Raw genomic sequence first — 20,954 nt, forward strand, 5'->3', positions numbered from 1 at the left:
TAATGTGTTCTTGGCACACAACTCTGGGTCCGTTCACCTTCTAAAGGTAAACAGAGCCCTGAAATCACCTTTCCTCACTCTCCATCCACATGAATTAGGATGAATTGACTCTAGGGATGGGTGTGTGACTCAGACCCAACTAATCTGAATATCAGAACCTCAGCGATTAGTTTGGAATGATATGTGAACCAGTCCAAGGCAACTAGGTGTCACCTTGGCTTTTTGCTGAAATAAATGAGGACTTGGGCTGTGAGGGTGGAGCCTAGAGCTGCTGGAAGCCAACTTCCTACTGCAAAGAACAGAGATGAAAGATAGGAGAAGGAAGACCAAATCCTGATGTATTTTGTGACTCTTGGTACCTGAATCAGTCAGACCACCTTTTATGTGAGCATATAAATTACCTGTCTGCTTACACTAAGCCAATTTGCATAGTTTCCCATCATTTGTAATCCATCAAGTCCATATTAATACTTTTATTTAATAAACTCTTTTTTTTTATTTTTTGAGAGGGTGTCTTGCTCTGTCACCCAGGCTAGAGTGCAGTGGTGTGATCTTGGCTCACTGCAATCTCTGCCTCCCGGGTTCAAGCGATTCTCCTATTTCAGCCTCCCGAGTAGCTGGGGCTACAGGCGCCTGCCACCACGGCTGGCTAATTTCTGTATTTTTAGTAGAAACGGGGTTTCACCATATTGATCAGGCTGGTCTTGAACTCCTGACCTCAGGTGATCCACCCGCCTCGGCCTCCCAAAGTGTGAGGGCTACAGGCGTGAGCCACCGCGCCCGGCCTTATTTAATAAACTCTTTGGAGTAGGTACTATTTATTAACCCTGTTTTACAAATTAAGAAAGTGAAGCAAAGAGATTAAGCTTACCTAAGGCTACTTAGGGGCAGAATTCAAATCCAGGAGATATAATTGTGAGAGCTAACAAATATTCTTCTCTCCTTGGTGACCCAGGAGGATTCACAGAGGAGGTTGTGACATGTAGACTGACATTTAACCCCAAGAGGGCATAGGGATTTGTGGGGAGGGGTGGAGAAGAGGCTTCCAGGGGATGGAATAGCTTGGGCAATGACAAGCAAGGCCTTTTCTGCTGAGAGGAAACCTCACCTGAAATTCACTTGCCCCAGTCCTGAAGCCTGTCCCCAAGCGGTTCCCTCTTGGAGGGGAGCATCAAACCCCATTTCTCCAGGGCCACCTCTACCCTCCTGGCTTCTGGACCTCTGCCGCCGCCCTGTGCTACACGCCGGGGCCTGTCCCGCGGTGGGTCCCCTGCGGGAGGGGGGGCCCCTGTTAGGGAGGGAGGGGGTACGGGCCCAGATGTGGGCGCGGGACCCGGGTTTCCGAGGCAGGAATCCAGCAGTCTCCGGCTTCAGGGGCTTCTAGCTGCCCGGCTCCCGGCGGGGCGGGCCCGGGGAGGAGCTCGGCGCGTTCCCTCCCAGAGGCGGAGCGGAGGGCTGGGCCGGAGCGGGGTGGGTAGGGGACGCGAGGCGGAGCGCGGCCCCACACAGGCCGCGGCGGCTGGCTCGGGCCCCTACGGTCCCGGCGGCGGCTGGAGGAGGAAGCCAGGCGGCTGGCGGAGGAGGAGAGACGGAGGAGGCCGAGACCGGAGCGCCGCTCGCCGCAGACTTACTTCCCCGGCTCAGCAGGGAAAGGTACGGTGCGCCCGCTCTCCGGCCCCGGGCCCCGGGCTCCGGCTCTCAGCTTTCCCCGGGCGCAGGCAGGGGCTGCGGCCGCCGCGAGAGGGTGAGGGGCCCGGAGCGGTCCCCGAGGGCTTGGCCGGCCCGGGGCTCGGGCGGCCAGCGCGGCGCTCGGGCGCTCAGGCAGGGGTGCGGGGCGTTCCGGGAGGCTCGCGGGGAGCAGGGGGCGCCGCGCCCCCCTAGCTCCCGACAGGGTAAGTAGTGGTGTGGGCCGGGGTGGCGGCGATCCCGGCGCCAGGGCTGCGTGGCCCGGGCCGGGCGCCGGGGGTAGAGGGTCGGACGGACCCCCGGGCTGCGTGCGGAAGGGGAGCGTCCCGGGCGCCCTGCAGGCGCGCTCCATGGGCGCAGACAAAGCCGGGCGCGGACGCCCCGCGACGACTCGGGCTGCCGGGAGGGTGGGCACCGGGGAGAGGACAGAAGGCTCCCGGGTGATGGCCCGAACGCCAGGAGAGGCTGTGCTGACTTCCCGCTCTGGGCTCCGGGCGTCCGGGTGGTCCCCTTGGTGTCCAGGGCAGAGTGAGGAGCAGCTTTCTCTTAAGGGCCAACTAGGGGCTCACGGGTTGCCCCGGGCTTGGCGGGAGCCGGGCTCGCAAAGGGTTCGGGTGTGTTGGAGGGCTCACTTTGTGGGAGGGGCTGAGGGAAGCCACTGCCCTGGGGTAGGGGCGAGGGCTCCTTTAGAGCAGTTGAGGGGCCCGCGGAGCTTGCGCCAGGGGGGCTTGGCCCGATGAGATACGCTCGGTGCCCGGCACGTATAGTGAGAGGTGCCCACAGGTTGTTTGCAGAACCTGCTGTTGGTGGCACATCACGTCCCAGTCTGTGGGGGCAACTTGGCCGTGATTGGAGCCAGCCGTAGGTGCCCTGGGGTTACCGGGAGCGGCGCGGGCCGAGGTGCCATGCATCCGAAAGTGTGTGCAGTGAAGCCCCCACATTTGCATTCGGCCACCACTGCCCCCTGGCCTCTTGTTAGGCGGAGAAAGCATCCCAATTCCTGCCGCTGGCCCTGCCTCCGCTTGGTCCTCTCCCTGTCCCCCTTTCTGCAGTTACCTCCCCTCTCTCCAGTGTTAGAAGTGACTTCTATCCCCCTGGATCGTCCACAGCATTATAAGAAATATGCTTTGGCATCCTGTCTCTCCAATTTTGTAGCCCCGTTTTTGCCTTAATCCCTCATTCCCTCCAGCTTCAGACCTTCTTCCCTTCATAGCAAAACTTCTCTGGAGAGCCTTCTGCACTCTCTCCTTCAGAGCACAGCTCTTCCGTTCTTTTGCTGGTTTGCCCTGACTTGGGTCCCACCCCTTCAGTGAAACAGCCTCAGCCAAGCTCTCCAGTGAGCTCCACGCCCCCCAAAGCAAGTCTTCTTCCACCTCTCCAGGTCTCCTTGAACACTCTCCTTCGAGAACCAGTATCCTCCCTTGGCTTCTGGTTTTCTTCCTTCCTTGGCTGCCCTTTTTCTTAGACTTCTTTTTAGACAACTCCTTCACTCAGCTCCAAATATTGGAGGGCCCCAGGGCTCTGTCCGTAGCTGCTTCTCTCCCCGGTCTATTTACAACCCCTTCCCCGTTTCATTCTTTCTTATGATTTTAAAACTCAAGCATCAATTTGCAAACACACAGATCTTAAATGTACATCATTCTCATGGTTTTAAATAGCAGATTTTATCTCCAGCCCCAGCCTCTCTACCTAACCCCCTATCTGATGATTTATGATGTCCTGGATGACAAAAAACTTAATATGGATGAAACAGAACCCTGATGGCACTCCCCAGGCCTTCCCATCGCAGTGAATGGCCCATCATCTACTCACTTTTTTTTTTTTTTGAGACAGAGTTTTGCTCTTTTCGCCCAGGCTGGAGTGCAATGACGTGATCTCAGCTCACTGCAACCTCCACCTCCTGCGTTCAAGTGATTCTCCTGCCTCAGCCTCCCAAGTAGCTGAGATTACAGGCATGCGCCACCACGCCCGGCTAATTTTTGTATTTTTAGTAGAGATGGGGTTTCATCATGTTGCCCAGGCTGGTCTCGAACTCCTGACCTCAGGTGATCCACCCATCTTGGCCTCCCAAAGTGCTGGGATTACAGGCGTGAGCCACTGCACCAGGCCCATCTACTCACTTTTAAAGATGAGAAAGCAGGAGCACAACTCCACCAAGAGCAAGTCCGTTTGGTTCTTTTCACAAAATTGATCTCAAGCCTGCCCTCTGTGCTCTGACTCCACTGTTTCTCGGCCCCAGGCTACCTGCCCCAAGCCAAGCCAAGCCACATAACCCTCTCCCCAGGTCTGCACTTGCCCTTCTCTGATCTATTTTAGTAGAGCAGCAAGAATGATATAGAAACTTTTGATGGGACCATCTCATTTCTCTAAAATTCTTGATAGCTCCCTATCACACTTGATTACAATCTCAAAGCTTTCCCTCAGCCTACCAGACCCTTCCCATTCTGGCCACAGCTGACCTCCCCAGCCTTATCTGGACCACTGTCCCCTTTGCATTCTCCCTGACAGACACATCCGAATCATTTCTGCCCTTTGGACAACCTAAGCTTTCTCCTGCCCCAGGGCCTTTGCTTGTGCTATCTTTTCTGCCAGGAGTGTTTTTCCAGTGCCCTTTACTGGCCTGGCTTTTCTCCTTCTTATTTTGAAGTTCTTCACTTAATTATACCTTCCTCAAATGCCTTTCCAGTCTTAGGAAGTCCTCCGTAATTAATCATAGCACCTGACTTACTTTCTATATTATATTTATCACAGTTCACAACCATTTGTTACAGTTGTTTGTATACTTGACTTATTCTGGCTTCTTAAGGGCTGGAACCTTGAATGAATGGACCAGTGCTGTATCTGGAGCATCTAGCACAGTGCCTGGCATGTAGCTGATGCCCAGGAAATCTTTATCCAGGTGGGCAGGTTGGGGCTGGGTTAGGCAGAGAGGTGGGTCCAGGAGCCCCCTTTAAACTTCAAGTGACCCTGAGGATTTTTATTTTCTTTCCACAAAAGCAATTGTGCAGATTGCTGCAAGAATCTAAGGGTGCCAATGGGATGTGAAAAAGGGAAGTGGAGAAGGTACGGGTGGCTCAAGGGCAGGCCTGTATGCTGAGGGCAGCCGGTGGGATGTGAGTCTGTGTGTGTGTCACTGTGGTTGGGGTAAATGATTTCCTTTGCTTTCTTTGGTAGAAATCCAAGCTGGGTCAGCAGAGGGATATGTGTGCATGTTGGGTGGGAGGGAGATTCTCTAGCTCACAAGATGTGGGCAGCCTGGGCAGCCAGGGATTGATTTCAGCCCACCGTCTTGGGTGACTGCTGGGTGCTCAGCCCCGGGGTGGTCTCTCTCTCTAGATTCTTGCCTTTCTACTCACAGCTCTCCTGTTTGCACAGAGGAGCCACTTGAGTGTTAAATTGTGTGGCTGGTACTCTCAGAATGGAAGGCTGAGAGCCAGGGGACCTCAGATCTGGGAGGGAGGGGAGCTGAGCCCTGGACAGGGGGACAGGGGTGGACCGAGGTAACACCACGACGTGGGTGCTAGAACTAGGGGCAGTGGTCCAGATCTGGGATCGGGCTGGCATGCCTAGGAAAGGCCTTGAGCTGGGATAGGTGGGGATGAGGAGGGCATCCTGGGTAGGAGGAATCAAGCGGAGGCCAAGAGGCAGGGCAGGGCCCTGGCATATTCACTGCATGCCCTGCATTGTTCTAAGCACTTTGCAAATGTTAACTCCCTTAATGCTCTTAACGGCTCTATAAGGTAGGTCTTATTCCCATTTTACTGATGGGAAGACTGAGGCACAGTCATACAGCTAAATAGTGACAGAATGAGGATTGAATCCAAACATTTTACGGATGGGAAGACTGAGTCATAGTCATACAACTGAATAATAACAGAGTAAGGATTGAATCCAAGCAACTTGGCTCCAGAATCCATGCTTGAAATCAGTCCACTCTGCCACTTCTCTCATGCCTCTCAGTTATGTGTCAGCCGAGGGCTTCCTGAGAAGAGGCTTTTCCTGCCTCCCAGAGGTGCCTGGCCTTGGGGGCTGGGGAGGTGGGAAAGAAGGCAGAAGGGGTCCTCGCTTGGAGTGGGTGACCGAATTTTTCTGCCTCATGCCCCACTTTTTCTTCCAGGAGGGGCTCCGGACCCAGGCCAATGGGTTGGGCATCACGTACACTGTGATTTTGGGGTGCTGGGAAGGTCTACTGCTTCTGGTTCAGCTACCGCTTTCTGCCTGAGATGCCATCATTAGAATGTCACCATTCTGGGTTTAGCATTGCCCTCGTCATCTGCCTGTAAAATGGGATTAGAGGGACTTTTTTCCTTTGCTCCCTGGAGGTCACATGCTTGAGTGCCTTCTCCTTGTAGACTCTGAAAGGAGGAAAGGCTTCCCCTGGGATGCCAGGCTGAGGAACTGGGCCAGGAAGGAGGGAGGAGGGTGTGACAGCTCTGCCCTGGGAGGCCTTCCTGTTTGGCATGAGGATGACTCTAGGCAGGTGACCTGGCCTCCCAGGGACCTGGCTGGCTGGCTGAGGAACGGTTTGCTGACCACACAGGGATGGGGTCTGTTTTCTCTGAATTCTGAGCCCCAGAGTTGAGGGGATCTGCTCATCTATCTAGACAGATCCTGCCAGCCTCCTAGGAAGAGAGGGAGGCAGGGTTAGTGGAAACTGAGGCACAGGGAAAACATTGCTGTTGGAAGCTCACCAGCCTTCATGGTTGTCAGGAAGGGCTCCCTTCTCTGGCAGGGGAGCATGGAGGAGGCCTGTGCATGGTGCCCAAGTCCTTGTCTGCTGAGTTGAAGTGAAGGCTGTGGCCAAGCCTAAGGCGGGTAGGCTAGAGCTGAGGTGGACTTCCTGACAAGTAGACACTGGGCCTTGTTAGCTGTGGTCAGCACCTGGCATCTCCTGTGCCCCAGCCTGGTGTTCAGAGCCTTTGGGAACACAGGACATGGTTCCTGCTCTCCAGGAAATAAACGTGAGCCATGCCAGGTGTGAGACAATGAGGTCCTCCTCCCAGAGGAGGTGGTGCTTTGAGAGGGTTCTGAAATCTTGGGTGGCTTTGGCCGACAGAGGAGGGGATGGCATTCCTAAGGTGGAGGAGGAGAAGTGGGTTGAAGCCAGGCCTGGAGTGGGTTGAAGCCAGGTTGGGAAAGGCCTTGGCTGCCAAGCTGCTGAGTCTGGCCTTGATTCAGTAGGCCCTGGGGAGCCTTTGAAGGTTATAGGGCATGGGGGCAATTACTTGATTAGAGCAGTGGTCTATAAAAGTGCTTTTCAAAGTCGAATGCACATAGATCACCTAGGCGGCTTGTTAAAATGCAGGTCTGTCCTGTCTGATTCAGCAGGTCTGTGGTGAGGCCTGTGACTCCGCATTTCTTTCTTTCTTTTTTTTGAGATGGAGTCTTGCTCTGTTGTCCAAGCTGGAGTGCAGTGACAGGATCTCGGCTCACTGCAACCTTCGCCTCCTGGATTTAAACAATTCTCCTGCCTCAGCCTTCTGAGTAGCTGGGATTACAGGTGCCCACCACCATTTTTAGTAGAGACAGGGTTTCACCATGTTGGTCAGGCTGGTCTCGAACTCCTGGCTTCCAGTGACCCACCTGCCTCAGCCTCCCAAAGTGTTGGGATTACAGGCGTGAACCACTGCGCCTGGCCTGAGACTGCATTTCTAATAAGCTCCTTGGCAGTGCAATGCTGCTGCTCCATGGAGCACGCTTTGTATAGCAAGGATTTAGACTGGAGTCTTGAGGGACGAGTGCAGTTCAGGTGGGTGGAACAGGGCACCACCTTGGCTCCTGCAGCTCCTGTGTTGCGGGATGTGTAGGGAGCTGCTGGGGTAGGGGGTGGGGGTGGTGTAGGTGGGCTGGGGGCAGGACAGAGGGGAGTGTAGAAGACGTGAGATGCAGGGGCCACTCTGCTGGGAGCTGGGGCTGTGTGAAGGCCTCTGGGTGCTTGGGTCATAGGCCAGGAACATAGGTCTGATTTCCAGGGCCTCTGACTGTAAGGAGCTCCCAAGACCACGAGGGGGTGTCTTGGGTGACTGTATCCTGGGGCAGGGTGACATGCAGACAGCACGGAGGGCACCTTATCTCTGTCCACAGCCGAGCCTGGCACTGTGGGCAACCAATCTGGGGTGAGCACCCTTCCTCCAGCCAGGGCGGGGCCAAGAGATTGGGGAAACAGCTGATCCAGCCCTCTAGCTCTAGCTGTGACGTGTCCTCATAAAAGACCGTAGTCTCCCCAGCTGCCAGGCCATCACCCCAGTGTGTGCAGTGCCCGTCACCCCGGCCCAAGTCCTTGTTGCTGCCGCTGATGGTTACGTGAGCTGTTGTCACTGATGGTTACATGAGCTGCTGTTGGGGGTCTTATCCCACTCTGGCCACCTCTGCGGCATACGTGGGAGTTGGGGGGGCCTGGATGCTTCTCTCTGCTCTGCCCTGGCTGGGCCACTACAGGCAAGTGTCTCCTCCTCTCTGAGGTGTCAGTCTCCTCATCTGTAAACTGAGGGGCTCAGGTCCCTCCAGTGGGGGTTATCACAGGGTTTGTTGGGTGGGGCATTGCCTCTTCCGAGAGAGTCAGCTTAACACATTTTAGTTTAATATTAAATATTAAATATTAAAGTTAATATTAAAACTTACATGCTAATGATGGGGTCGAATTAGCAATTTGCTTGGAAAAAACCATCCAGGTTGCTTTGGGGGTCTCCCAAGGCCCCTTGCACCTCAGGCTGTACATGGCCTGGGGTGGGTATCTGAGGACACTGGTCGGTTGAGTCCCCCCAGATGCTGGAAGGGGGGTAGCAGTCACCACACCCAAAGGAAGGTACAGTGGGCAGACACAAAGGGCAAAGGTTCCGCTGCCCTGGGCAGTGCCATGAGGGGCTGGTAGGGTAGGGGTTGACTGGCTCTCAGTCTGAGCTCCCCAGATATCCCACACACACCTCCTCAAAGGAGGGCAAGGCCAAGCCAATCACACCCCACTTTGATCCCTGCCCCTGCGCCAGGCCATCCTGCGGGATGGGAGGGGGTAACATTTCTCAAAGACTGTTCTGCGCAATCTCAAGGGTTCAGGGGACAAATAACGGTAGAAACTGGCAAATTCACTCCACTACCCTATGGGAGATTCAGAATACATTTAAGAGAATTAAAGGTCCTGACAAGTCCTGTAGAAAAGAAACTGTTTCGTGTTTCCCAGCCTGATCTGACCATAGAAATCTTTTTTTAAACGACTGGCAATAATGTCCCACCCACCAGGAAAACACCTGCTGGGAAAAGCTGATGTGGAAAGATGCTGCTCACTGGAAGGCCACGAACATGGTAGCACAGGTGGACTTCCTGGTAGAGGTAGACTTGGTGGGATGGGCACATTTGGACAATCAGTAGAAGAAAAGGGCACTGCAGAGAGAGAGATGCCAGGCTCCCCTCTGAGGCCTCAGTTTCTTCATCTGTAAATCTTTGCCCCCCATGTCTGCCTCCCCACCTTCCTTTGGGTGTAGCGACTGCCACCCCCCTGCCAGTGCCTGGGGGGACCTCAACTGACCAGGGCCCTCAGATGCACCCATCCCACCTCTACCAGGAAGCTCCCTGCCATCCTTCCTTTTCTCCCTGGTATTTCTGGGCTGAGAGCCAGCCCTGGGTTCTTGTGGCAATGGCTCTGCCTCACTGGGTGAGTGAGGAAGGATCTGGAAGGACCTCTCTGGTGCCTGGGATCCCCAGGTAGCTGGGCCTGGGTCTTCTGGATTCTTTTTCTTTTTTTTGAGATGGAGCCTCACTCTGTCGCCCAGGCTGGAGTGTAGTGGTGCAATCTCAGCTCACTGCAACCTCCACCTCCTGGGTTCAAGCAATTCTCTTGCCTCAGCCTCCCGAGTAGCTGGGATTACAGGCGCTCACCACCATGCCCTGCTACTTTTTGTGTTTTTAGTAGAGGCAGAGTTTCACCATGTTGCCCAGGCTGGTCTGGAACTCCTGGCCTCAGGCGATCTGCTCACCTTGGCCTCCCAAAGTGCTAGGATTACAGATGTGAGCCGCTGTGCCCAGCCGTCTTCTGGATTCTGAGAGGGCCTTTTCCTTATACCTCCCGGGCATTTCCTCGCTTTGCAAGTTTTCCCCAGCCTTTCATCTCAGAGGTTAACACAGCAGGGTTGTGAACTCTGGACAATAAGCCAAGCCTTTCTGTGCCTCCGTTCCCTCATTTGTACCATAAGGGTAATATTACCTCCCTCCTAGGGTGGCTGGGTTGTTGTGACACTCTAATACCGGTTGGCTGCTCTTACTACTAGATTGACATGGCTGGAGGAGGGACTCTGGGGAGAGCCCTGTCATTGTGGACATGAGGGAAGAAAGCAAGAGCCAGCAGAAAGCAGCACAAGGCTTAGGTTGGGGTCCTGGTTAGACCAGAGTAGCTTGCAGAGGAGAAGAATGAGGGTGCGAGTAGCTAGCAGGACTGGCTTCCTGGAGGAATGGCCAGTTGGGTGGGCAGATCTGGACAGAATGAGAAGTCACAGGTTTGAGTCTGAGAGTCAGAGGATCCTGATGGGTGTGTGTAGGAGACAAGTGGCCTGCGGGCAGGGAGGAGGCATCAGGGACTGCCTTCGTTCACTGGGCTGTGGCAGCCCACAGAAGGTTTTGAGCAGGGCAGTGATGTGATCAGAGCAGTGCATTGGTGAGAAATGAGGCAGAGTGTGAGTGATGGTGGGCTGTGGGAGGGGGCGGTGCTGTGCCCCTTCATGGATATGAAGCTGGGGGAGGGGCCAGGTTGCGGATGGGATCCTCATTCTCAGACTCTCAGGGCTGCCTTGCCTCTGCCACACCTCCTTTCCTCTGCGGTGGGAGGCTCTTTGTTCAGCAGCTCAGGCTGGGGAGATGGGGTGTGGTATTTTTTATTTTTTATTTTTTTTTTAGAAGGACTCTCGCTCTGTCGCCCAGGCTGGAGTGCAGTGGAAACATCTCGGCTAACTGCAAGCTCCGCCTCCCAGGTTCACGCCATTCTCCTGCCTCAGCCTCCCGAGTAGCTGGGACTACAGGTGCCCACCACCACGCCCAGCTAATTTTTTGTATTTTTAGTAGAGACGGGGTTTCACCATGTTAGCCAGGATGGTCTCAATCTCCTGACCTCGTGATCTGCCTGCCTTGGCCTCCCAAAGTGCTGGGATTACAGGCGTGAGCCACCGCGCCCGGCCAGGGTGTGGTATTTTAAATAGTACCCAGGAGGAGCTATGATGGTGCATGGCGCAACGTTGGCCCTCCGACCTGACCCGGAGGCCCTTATGGGGCATGCTCATTGGATTTTCCTACCCAGCCCTAGCTCCACTCCCTTGTCCTCCTTTGCCCCCTTGTCTTTCTTCCTCAAGCATGTAGGAGCCCAGTGCTCTCTAAATCTGGGGCTGGGAGGTTGGAGGATGAGGAAAAGCATCTGGGTTCAGGTGGAGCATGGTGGCCTAGCTGGGGGCCATTGCAGCACCCCTTAGTCCAGATTCCCTTCTTCTCCACCTGCTTCTTGAGGGATGGCATTAAGGAAGGTGTGACTTAAAGCCAGAAGAACAAGAACTTGGAAATGAGTTGCAATTTATTAGAAAACAGAACAAAGAATCTAGCCATCCCTGCCAACTCTGTGCCAGGCCCTGGCAGACACATGGGTCCTGTCTTCCCCATACAGCCCCATGGGTCCTGAGTGAGGCATGATGGGTCTCACTCAGGTTCTGGGACATCTGGTTCGCTGCCCTTTCCTCAACCTCATGGCTTTCTCAGAGCCTGTCCTCATACCTTCAACTGCTCCCCACCCATCACCAGACCTCCGGGGCAGCCCAGCTCGGCCACCGCACCTCTGATCCTGGTGGGTGGTGGTGATACTCCTTGCAGGCTGACTTGGCTAGATTTTAGGATGACTCAAGCAGGAGACACCCAGGACCACCAAGGGGCATATATTCTTAGGAAATATTTTTAAATGATGCCTTTAAATGTTAAACACACAGGGACCTTTTACTCTCTCTTATTTTGGAAAATTAAGAAAAAATCATACACAATGCAAAACCTTGAGAGTTAATCTGAAAAGGTTTGGAGTTTAAAAAGTAACTCAAGGAAAGACAATGAACTTGACTTCTTCATTAGATTTTTTTTTTTTTTTTGAGACAGAGTTTCACTCTTGGAGTGCAATGGCGCGATCTTGGCTCACTGCAACCTCTGCCCCCTGGGTTCAAGCGATTCTCCTGCCTTAACCTCCCGAGTAGCTAGGATTACAGGTGCCTGCCACCATGCCCGGCTAATTTTGGTATTTTTAGAGGAGACGGGGTTTCACCATGTTGGCCAGGCTGGTCTCAAACTCCTGACTTCAAGTGATCCGCCCAATTTGGCCTCCCAAAGTGCTGAGATTACAGGTGTGAGCCACTGCGCCCAGCTGCTTCTTCATTAGATTTTAAAAAGAGCAAGGCCTGAGGCTCAATATATTACTAAGTAAAATTTAAAGGCAGGCTAATAGCAGGCTGTGGAACCTCTCTGAATCTCAGTTGCCTCCTCTGTAGTATGGGGGTATTGATGTGAGGACTGAGATATTCCACACAAAATGCTTGGCACTGCACTCTGTATCTCAGATGTATTCAGCTAAAAATAGAGTGATAACAATGATGACAGGATTTTAAGAACAGACCTTCCTTGATGCTTCAAAAGCTAGTGAGTTATTCTCTCTTTGAACTCCACAAAAGGGCGTAAAGAATATGTTTACGTCCAAGCTCAGCGTCTCAACTCCATAGAGTTTTATGGATTAAATCATGGGTGCATGGCCCATGTGTGCATTTTGAAATGAACCCCAGTAGCTTTTGAAACCTGGTTCCAGCTCTTGGTTGGGTGGGGGACTGTGCTTCATGGTTGAATTCTATAGAAAGTACTTTATTGGTTAATCCTGTGGACTTCTTAGGAGAGCACAGTTAATGTACCCTGAAGTCACCAGGAGGGGAAAGTCTCGGGCCAGTGATCGAGGACCGTCTAGAGGCAATTATGAGTTACTTGCTTTTTGAATTTTCTTTTGTGCCGGCCAAAGCAATTAGAACTTGTCCCTGGCCCTATTTATGGAGGAGGAGATCAAGGGTGAAGGACTGGGGCCTGGCTAGTTTAGTGCCTGGCAAGCCTAATCCAGCTGCATGGGGCAGGGAGACCAGGGTGGCTTGCAGGGACCCCACTAAGCACCCAGGCCAGAAAGCAGGTAGCTTCCCGGTGGCAGCCCCAGGCTTTGGCAGTGAAGCTGGAGTGAACCATCAGGCCTTGAGATGACTCCTGCCAGCCCCAAGTGCCTGGCACAGTGTGTGCATATCAGTATGTGGGGAGGAGTAAGATGGGAGAATTGTCGAGCCAGGGCAGTCCTCGGGCCTGCTGCACCCCTGGGGAGGCTGAGTGAGGGGCCTGAGGTTGGAGCAAGGATTGAGCAGTGTTGCCCTGCCCTGCCCCTCACTCCATCCAGGTGGCCTCTGTCATGCCTCTGAACCTCTTGGGGCCTATTTCCTCATCTGTAAAATGGGCAGCAGAGAGTTTATGAGTATTAAAGGATGCAGTGAATGGAAAGTGCCCAGCAAAGGGCCTGGCACAGGAGGGGCAAAATAGAGGTTTGCTGTGAGGTTCATCTGGTAATTAGATTTTTCTTTGGATATTTTCCTTTTTTCATTTTGTGATTATGCATGCCACCTTTGCTCTATGATAAATTATATTGTGTGGACACCATAAGAGAGGTATTTGTGCTGGAAAAGGGTTTACAGCGGAGGAAGGCCCGTCCCCACCTTCTGGGAGGAAGGCTGCCTGGATCCAGCACAGCACAGGCAGCTCTGACACTGGGGCTGTCTCGTCTCTTTGTGGGCAGAAAGCACAGGTCCCAGGCTGGGCAGAGTGGGACCCTGTGGCTCAGGAGACAGGATGGGCTTGCCAGAGACCCCACCCCCTCCCCGGGACTGGAGCTGAAGCACAGTTGGGCTTTGTGCAGAGTCACGAGGGGCCGCTGAGGGGGAACTGCGCCCGGGCTGAGCTCACAGGCCTCAGTTCTTGTAAGTGGTTTTGAAAGAGTCAGCGGAAAGTGCTGACTGAGCTGTTCTCCTTCACCCCAGAATTGTGAGGCTGCGGCTCCTGGCAGGGATAGGGGAGAAGCCCCACCGGGAAGCCACCCCCTCAGCTGCCAGCTCACACCTCCCAGGCGTCAAGTGCCCAGGCTGCAGAATGGGCAGATCTCTGTGCTGGGTGGCGCTGGGGACACTGACTCACATCGGGGCTGTGCCTGCAGGTGATGCCTGATGCAGAGGGCTGCGTTTGGGGGTGTGCTTGGCCCTGTGATGGCAGGTGGCTTGGAGAAGCTCTCCCAACCCTGCTGATAGCCTGGAGGAGAGAACTGGGCTTAGTAATCAGACCCCTGGGCTGACCTCCCCACTGCAGTCCTGCACCGAGGTATTTGGCTTCTGTCATTTTTCTGACCCTACCAGCGTGTTGTGAAGGGCAAAGATGATGACCAGTTGACACAGTTAGAACTGGTCTGGGTTTGTCCCAGCGGTGTCATGCCTGGTCACCCAGGTCATGCTGATGTGGCCCTTGCCCTCACCCCACATCCTGCCATTAAGCAAGTCCCCAGGAGGTTGACATAGCACTGCACCTCCTCTGCTGCAGAGTTGCCTTGGCAGGAGGCCTTCCCTGACACCCCTGTGCAAGCAGTTAGTTTCCTGTCTCCATGCCCTGCTTTTCCCTGACCTGACAGATCCTTAAGGGGAGGCATCTGGGTGTTGCAGTATCCCTAGTGCCTCGGACAGTGCCTGGCACAGGTAGCCCTCCAGAAACCTTTTTGAATGAATGAAAAATCTGTCCCCTGCTACTCCTCTCCCTGCCTTAGGCCTCACTCACGAACCCTGTCTGTGCATTTCTCCAGTCTCCTTAGCACTGGTCCCACCCTAGGCCGGGAATGTGCCCCCCGCCCATCGAGACTCCCACTCACGGCGGCGGCCACCAGGTGGCAGGGCCTGTGTGTCTCCAGTGCCTGTGCCTGCCCCGCCCCCTTCCTGGTGCCTTGGGCGGCAAGTCGTGTGCCTCCTGGCAGGTGTGCCTCCTGCCCTTCCCCAGGGTGCCTCAGGGAGCCAACCTGCATGGCTGACTTGCCCAGGAAGCACAGGGCGGCACAGGTGGGGCTGGGGCAGGCCCTGAGTGGAGGCGGGAGGTGTGTTCTCCCCACCTGACGCTGGAAGGCTTCCCCACTCTCCACTCCCCACTCCCAGGGCGGGGTGAGGCGGCTGCTGCAGTCATGGAGGAAGCTCAGGAGAGTGCACAGTGTGGGACCAGGGGATTCCAAGCCAGTCCAGGTGAGTTCCCGGAGAGAGAGAAAAGGGACAGCGTTGGAATCACACGTTGAGAGATGATACTGTTAGCAGTGCCTCTGAGCCTCTGCACGTGCAGTTTCTCTGCGTGGAGCTCACTTCTCTCTCCTGGGAATTTCCACCCCCTCTTCCACCCTCCATTAGGTCTTCCTTTCCATCGTCTCTTGAATTCTTCATGATCCTTATTTCTGTACCTTTGAGTTCACTGGCTGTGAGCCTCAGGGCAGGGCCCTGTCTCTTTAATCCATTGCTGCGGAATCTCCAGGGGCTGATGCAGGGCCAGGCAAGGGTGCATCTTGGGGGAGACAAAACATACAAATATAGGTCTCTCTAAGGACTTCTGATGAGGAGGCTTGGACCCAGCAGAGAGCAGAACAGATGTGATGGTTATTCCCATTTTGCGGATGAGGAAACAGTCTTTCCAAGATCACTCAGAGCTAGACCCCATTCCTGCTTCCTGGCTCCTGTCCTCCAACGGAGCAGTCCCAGCGCAGAGGTTGGACCTGAAGAGGGTGTTGAGATGCAGAGAGAAAGATGGGGATGCGGCTGTGTGTGGCGGTGTGTGAGCAAGGTTGGGCAAGGACATCTGTGTGGCCTGAGGTGCTTTGTATGCCTGGAGAGCAGAGGGCTTTGGCAGCTGGGCAGCAGCGGGGTAGAGGGAGACCCAAGCCTAAGCCCAGGTGGAGGGAGCTTGGGCACCACCTGGCCTTGTGGCTCTCTCTGCCTCCTCCTCTCCTGCACTGTCAGACCCCAGTGGCTCTGGGCTGGTCAGGAGGCTGCAATTGGAACCTGAGCCTTGGCATCATGTAGGTCCCTAAAAAAAAAAAAAAAAAAAAAAAAAAATCCATGGTTGGGCCCCACCCCAGAGACTCTAATTTAGATGACCTGGTATAGGTAGGGGTTAGTTGTAAAAATCTCCAGGTGAGTCTAATGTACTGGTTGGGAGAAGTTCCTGTCTCTTGGGCCTTGTAAGCTGTAGGGCCTGGGCCAGGCTCCCTGCCCGCTTCATCCTAGCTCTGCATTTCAGAACAGCGGGGTCTGAGGCCCTGAGTGGGGTTGGTTGGGAGAGTGTTTACCTGGGGACTTCCACTTTAGGGAGTCTTTGGGGAGAGAGAGATGCTGAGTCTTAGTTCCCTATTGTTGGCTAACCAATGACCCCAAAACCGGTAGCTTAAAATGGCAGTAAGCATTTATTATGCTCACAGTTTCTGTAGGTCAGGAATTTGGTAGCATTTAGTTGGGTGGTTCTGGCTCTCTAATGAGGTTGCAGTCACAGTGTCAGCCAGCGCTGCAGTCATCTGAAGGGGGCAGGAGGATTTGCTTCCAAGATGGTGTGCTCACATGCTTAGCAGGATGGTTTGGCTGTTGATGGGAGGGCTCAGTTCCGTGCCCTGTGGGCTGCCCCAGGGTTGCTTGAGTGTCCTCCCCACGTGGTGACTGGCTTCTCCCAGAGTAAGCTGCCCAAGGGAGCAAGGTGGAATCCACAGTTTCTTTTATGTCTAGTTTCAGAAGTAACATTCCATCATTTCTGCAATATCCTATTAGCTGCAATGGTCGGCTTTGGAGAGAACTACACCAAGGCATGAATCCCAGGAGGCGGGGATCATTGAGGGGCATCTTAGAGGCTGCGGGCCACACAGATTGTCCTGTTGTTGCACCTGCAGCCTCACAACCCTAGCCTGGGAGCTCCAAGCACCCCTACCAAGTAGGATAGTGGGGTGACCCTTCTATCCTGATCCCCTGTTCTTCCCATTGTCAGTCCATAACAGTGTCTCCGTGGGGTAGGGTGGCTCTCTCTGAGGCCTGGGGCCCTGCTCTGGAATCATTCTGCAGGGGAATCTGTGATCTCTCTACTGGCTGGGCTTCCTTCATCCCCACCCCTGCCTGTCACCTAACCCAATCTTCCCTGCAGTGACTACACTAGTGTGCAGACTGGGGCCTATAGGAAAACATAAGGACTATTGCTGCTACACACCTGCTCTGGGATAAGCCCTCTGCATGCATTGTCACACACCCCTGTGGGGTAGGCACACTTTATCCCCATTTTACTGATGAGGAAACTGAGGCTTAGATCACTCATCTAATAAGTGGTGGGGATTCAAATGACTGTTATTCAAAGCCAGTATCAGACCCCAGGACCTGTGTGAAAACTGTGGTACTATAAGGTGTTCCCAAAGGATAGGACTATTTATTAAGTTGGGTCGTCAAATGAAACATAAGGAAATACGCTTTCATGATTTGTGTGTGTGTGTAAGAGAAGTGTCTCTTCCTGGGGTTCGCCGAAGGCTGTGGTGACTTGGGTGCCTCAAAACAGTGCTGATACCTTGGTCTTGAGGCTAGTATTCCCTCTCTGGGTTTCGGCTGTGTCAGGAGACTTTTTTTCTAAGGAAGCGAGCAGCTGTGAGCACCATCGCCTATTGGCCCTCCCCTGCCAGTGGCCTGGTCTGCTGTTACCAAGGGCAGTCCTGCACCAATGTATTCACCAGGGCAGTGACTGGCTCTGTGGTCTTTTTTTTCTTTAGAGACAAGGTCGCCCATAGTGGAGTACAGTGGCATGATCATAGCTCATTGCAGCCTTACACACCTGGGCTCAGGTGATCATCCCACCTTAGTCTTTGGAGTAGCTGGGACTCCAGTTGTGCATCACCATGCCCTAGCTAAGTTTTTTTTTTTTTTTTGAGACAGAGTCTTGCTCTGTCGCCCAGGCTAGAGTACAGTGGGGTGATCTTGGCTCACTGCAACCTCCACCTCCCAGGTTCAAGTGATTCTCCTGCCTCAGCCTCCTAAGTAGCTGGGATTAACAGGCACGTGCCACCACACCCGGCTAATTTTTGTATTTTTAGTAGAGATGGGGTTTCACCATGTTGGCCAGGCTGGCCTCGAACTCCTGACCTCGTGATCCGCCTGCCTGGGCCTCCCAAAGTGCTGGGATTACAGGCCTGAGCCACCGCGCCCGGCCCTAGCTAACTTTTAAATTTTTATTTTTGTAGAGACAGGGTCTTGCTATGTTGCCCAGGCTGGTCTCAACCTCCTGACCTCAAGCAATCCTCCCACCTCAGCTTCCTAAAGCACTGGAATTACAGGCATGAGCCACCGTTCTGGGCCTGGTCTTTCTTACACCTTTGTGGTTGACGACTTCCTGGAGGGGAATTCAGAGTTGGGATGTTAGGTCCTGCTCACAGGGAGGGAATCCAGACCATGGGGTATTATCCTGAGAGCCACTAAAGGGAGCTGCAGTAGACTTTGCTGGGGATACAGGAGGCTAGTGAATAGGTTCGGGAGTCAGGGCTGGCCTCTCTCAGGGTAGGGGTGATTTTCCCCATTTGACAAATGGGGAAAATGAGGTTCAAGTGCTAACAGACTCTCCCAATGTCACACTGGTTAGTGGCAGAGGCTGGGCAGTTCATCTTCTCTAGGAGCATCTGGAGTGGCATAGTCCTCCCAGCAGATCTCTGGTTGCTGAGAGGGTATGGAGCTTGCCTACCTCTGGAAGATCTGGAATCTGAGGGGAAGAATGTGGGTTCTGCCTGCTGAGAGGTGACTATCTATCTGGCAATACAGGGACATCTGCTGATAGACATACACAAAGATGGGAAGCAAGGCATGGGGTGTGAGGAGCCTGAAAGTAGAAACTTAGCTGGTGGGGCTGGCCCAGAGCTTGAAAGGTTCACAGGAGGTGTTCAGAGCAATTGTGCCTGGCGCCTGATCTAATCTATTGTCAAGAGTGTGATCAAGTTGCTAATTTTTGCTGAAGGTGGGACCTATAGGGTGGAGTTTGGGATAAAGCTGCAAGAGTGTGGCCTGGGGAAGTAATTGCAGTACCAGGCTCTGTTCTGGCCCATCTCTACCTATTTCTCTCTCTGACTGACACTGTCATCAAGGCCCTCAGTGAGCTTTCAGAAAGACCCTGCCCTTTGTCTGGCTTCTTTTTTTTGAGACAAGGTCTTGCTCTGTCTCCCAGGCTGGAGTGCAGTGGTGTGATCATGGTTCACTGTAGCCTCGACTTCCTAGACTGACGCAATCCTCCTGCCTTGGCCTCCCAAAGTGCTGGAATTACAGGTGTGAGCCACTGTGCCCTCCCAGCCTCTCTGGCTTCTTTCTGAGCTTTCTTCCCCTCCTCCACCCCCAGTTAGGCTTCTAGCTGAGTAGTCTCCTGGGTCTGCCCCTACAGGGAGCTATAAAATCACCTTATGCCTCCCAGGCAAAAGGGTCCTGAAACAATGAACCTCGGTGGTATGCAGGACACCAAGGGAAACAGAGACGGCCCCAGAGTGCTCACCTCTCCCGGGGGCCTCCCGCTCTTGCCTCCCAGTGCCTGTGGGGGCCGTGTCTTTGGCTCTGTCCCTCCATGCACTGAATCAATGGCTGCCTCTCCTTGCAACACATGCCTGCCAAGGCCCCCTGGCTCCCTTCTTCTCATCTGAAATTCGCTTACAAAGCCTTTTTAAAGTTGTGCTTTTAGGGACTTTATGATTTTAGGGAAGAAATGTGGGTAGCAATGACAATGTAATTAGAAAGAAGTCTGGGTGCCAGGCAGGATGATGGAGCCCTTCCCTGTTTTTGGCCCGTGAGGGCCAGGGGACATTGCCGGGGGCGGGGGCTCTGCTGAAAGGGGCTCCCACAGCTTTTCCCTTTCATGAGCTTGGAGCTGGCTAATGGCCACCACCTCTGAGGCCGCCTTCCCCTCAACAGTGGGGAGGATGGTCAGGCTGAGTCAGGATTGAGGGGCTCAGGCCGAGTCAGTATTGGGTTGGGGTCAGTCAGATACAGATGTGGGGTGCCCGCATGATGTCAGTGCCAAGGTCCAGCCTGATAGTAGGGTTGGGGCCAAGGCGAAGGCTGGGTTCTGAGCTCAGATGAAGATTGGGGTTCTTCCATAAGTGAGACAGAGCTCTGGGCCCTAGGAAAGGTGACTTCTGTACGGGTCTCTTTGGGGATCCTCCTCCCTCTCCTGCCCTCTCCGAGATGACCCTTGCAGTGGCCACACCTTTTACCTGTGCTAATTTAATCTTCCTACATGTCAGCTGTACCTATCCCCATTTTACGGATGGGAAAGCTTGAAGACCAAAGGAAGCCTTTAAATATCAGATAGGGCTTAGACAAGTGTGCCCGGGTGGTGAGGTGCAGAGGGTGCATCCTTGGAGTGAGTTCAGAGGTGTTGGCCAAGTGGGGCCTGGAGAAGGGAAGACACTGGCTCAGGGGTCACCTGGCAAGGTAGAGCTTGAGCTGGGGCCTGATTCCCAGGTCTGAGCCAATGTTCTCTCCCTCCTCTTCTGTCTCCTGGGCTCATGGGCTGCCCCTGCTCTGTTCCCCACACCTGCACCCCCCTTCTGCCTCCGTGGCAGCCCAGCCTGGCCCAGCAGTCCTTTTACTTCCTGGCCGGCCTGAGTGAGGAGGCTGGGGAGGGTCTGGCTGGGAGGAGTTGGGGCCCAGCCCCTCCCTGGTTGAGGGGTGGGAGGAGCCTCACCGCAGACACAGAGCCCCTTTGTCTGGGCCGTTGTGCAAAGCAGCTGGTCTGGGATTTCTGGGCGTTTTTACATTTGAAGAATAATTGCATTGTCTGGGGGGCCTCAAGAATCCAAATCCCTCCCCAGACTTCCAGGCAGTCCAAAGATGTGCCCCTGGAGCAGCTCCCCAGCTCCCTCCCACTCTCTCTCCTCCTGTTAGAAACCTGAGAAAGAGCGGGGCGGGGTGGGGGGGTCATGGGAAAACTGAGGTGGGGCTGCTGCCCTCAGGGCCCAGAAGTCTCCATTGGGCAGAGATGTTTAAAGTCCCCAAGGCTGGTCAGGAAGGGGGCAAGTGAGCTGTCCCCTGCTGCCGAGGGCACCACAGCCCTGCACAGGTCTCTTGAGCAGATGTGGGGTTGGAGGAGGGAGGAGGCTGGTGGAAGGGCTGGGTCTATTTTGGGGCACTTCAGCTGGCGGAGTCCTGGGCCCCAAGGGGAGCCAGGCAAAG

The 20,954-nt window shown here is 54.3% G+C and overlaps 1 protein-coding gene across 3 annotated transcripts in view; it reads left to right on the top strand.

Moving 5' to 3' along the window:
• Positions 1–1,494: 1,494 nt before the first annotated feature.
• SMOX (spermine oxidase) overlaps positions 1,495–20,954 on the top strand; it is a 38,234-nt gene continuing 18,774 nt past the window's right edge. For 2 of the 3 annotated variants that reach the window (XM_032143150.2, XM_032143152.2), the window contains exon 1: positions 1,495–1,653. The gene's annotated coding sequence lies outside the window, so the exon portion shown is untranslated. Of the gene's footprint in view, positions 1,654–20,752; positions 20,842–20,954 lie in introns of those variants that run through there. The other variant, XM_032143151.2, reaches the window with a different exon arrangement.

The sequence above is a fragment of the Hylobates moloch genome, unplaced genomic scaffold (genome assembly GCF_009828535.3).
Source record: "Hylobates moloch isolate HMO894 unplaced genomic scaffold, HMol_V3 SCAFFOLD_21, whole genome shotgun sequence".
NCBI classification, from domain to species: Eukaryota; Metazoa; Chordata; class Mammalia; order Primates; family Hylobatidae; genus Hylobates; species Hylobates moloch.